Below are 2,329 nucleotides of genomic sequence, written 5' to 3' on the forward strand. Positions count from 1 at the left end.
ATATACACAAAGTCCCAGTGTATAACTGTATAAAAAAAATATCGTTGCAAGGTGATCTCATATATCTAACCTTGTCTCAACGTTTTTCTGAAAATCTTTGTCATTCATAAGACAATTATTAATTAGATATAAGTTTAAAAGATGAGGTTACCAAATACCCCCAATATACTTATATCTTTCCCAATACCACTTGAACTACCACCGTTCAAGTTACAATCAGTTTCAAAAGTTCATCACATAGATGAGACTACAAGACAAGATTTGAATAGATTCAATCTTTGAAATATTATTGAATGAAATAAAGTTACGAGATACTTTATTTAGTCCCGATATATATATATCCACATATATATATCTCTTAAACATTTCCTGGAACCTCTGTTATGTAAAGTATGAACAGAGTTTGAAACATCCAATGAATTTTGGAAAGGAAAAGAATTTTGGCATAAACCCGATATCTCGCTGATCAGGCAAAGATACCAATAAGTAACCTTTTCTACTGTAGATGGATGAATTCCTCACCGGTCATCACCCTGGCCGCATTAGGACCTCGCACTAGACCGTACCCCGGCCCCTCACGCGTTGATGGACTGCCACCCAGCCACTTACACAATAATAGACCGTACCCCGGCCTGTCGCTTATGCCGACTCAATGAGATGGGCTTACTTCCCGAACGTTGGGCAAGTAATCAATTCATTTACCAAATCTGCAACCTCGTTGCGAATATAAAATACACCACAGAGCCGGATTCCCCAGGTTTTTGAGCGAGTATTTAAATCCCCTTTAAAAAGGAAGATCTTAAATATAAAAATGAGTTTTGGGATCCGCTCTGACTTTTAAAAATCATTTTGAAGACTCGTAAACACTTTAAAGAGTGTTTGGAGTAAAGCTGATTTAATGAAGTAAATCAGTCCCCAGAATATTAGAAAATAACTGAATATTATTATTTAAATAATATTCCCATAAAGAATAATCTTTATAAAAATAATTGAAGTAGAAGTATTAAAATTTATACTTGAAACGAGTATTAAATAACCAAAGATATACTTATATGAAAGTATTATCTTTATTTGAATAATCGAAAATAAGTTTGATTATTGACATCTTATTCTTTAATAAAATAAAGAATATATTTCAGCAAATAATCGGAGTCATAGATCCTCAAATGAATATTCAAATAATATTCATTAAATAATATAAACTGAGTCATAAGCCTTCGAATGAATATTCAAATAATATTCAATAAATAATATAAAAGGAGTCATAAGTCCTCGAATAATAATCGAAATAATATTCAATAAATAATGTAAAAGGAGTCATAAGTCCTCGAATAATAATCGAAATAATATTCAATAAATAATGTAAAAGGAGTCATAAGTCCTCGAATAATATTCGAAATAATATTCAATAATAAAATAAAGTTAAAGTTATCGAATAAACCTTATTCGATTAATAGTTTGGAAAACTATAACCATAATATATATAAACATATATATATATATATATATATCCATATCCATATATATATGAAATCTACTCGGGATCCTCGACTCCCGGTTTTAGAAAATATTTTCACCTTTGGGTCCCTATACTAAGGGTATAAGCAAGTTACCGCTATCCTCTAGCATAGGTATTATCAAATGAACCAACAGATATATATTTCAAGAATATGAAACAGGCATGCATATATACCATATCACATGCTACAATATATCGCAAGAATTTGCTAATAACAATCATGCATCTATCGCAAGATAATGCATATACACGTGTATTCATCACAACAACAGTATAACGGATAGAATACTTGCCTGAGCGACTTGGGGGTGAGAAAGGCTCGGGACGAGTCTGATAACCTATAAACAACAAGTAAGTTGGAATTAAACCAAAATCACTTGTAAATCTATGCTTTAACTAACTTAGACTCTAATGCTAGTTTTGCGCTCACCGATTTGCTTAAGTCACTCGGGTACCCTCGGCTCCACCATTTTTAATAATTTAACCTTTACGAGTTTTAAAACGATTCTTTCGCGAATGTCTTACCAACTGCCTAAGACACTTACCATAAATGTTTCACACATTAGTTAACCCTTTTTGGTCTTTAACCTACATTCCAAAGTAAGGCGAGGGAAAAAGTTTCGTTCGCGAAACGCCGTTACTTGAAACGGTCGTTTCTCCTAAACCGTAAATCGGAATCGAACGAACTACATATCAAAACGAAGCTCGTAACATGAGCTATCTAAACATGGCAGTGGTCACAATCTAGCAGGGGGTTCTCGGGTCCTAATGCTATGCACAAAAACAGTCCAAAGAAAATCGGACGTTACG

This window comes from Apium graveolens, chromosome 8 (genome assembly GCF_009905375.1).
Source record: "Apium graveolens cultivar Ventura chromosome 8, ASM990537v1, whole genome shotgun sequence".
In the NCBI taxonomy this organism is placed as follows: domain Eukaryota; kingdom Viridiplantae; phylum Streptophyta; class Magnoliopsida; order Apiales; family Apiaceae; genus Apium; species Apium graveolens.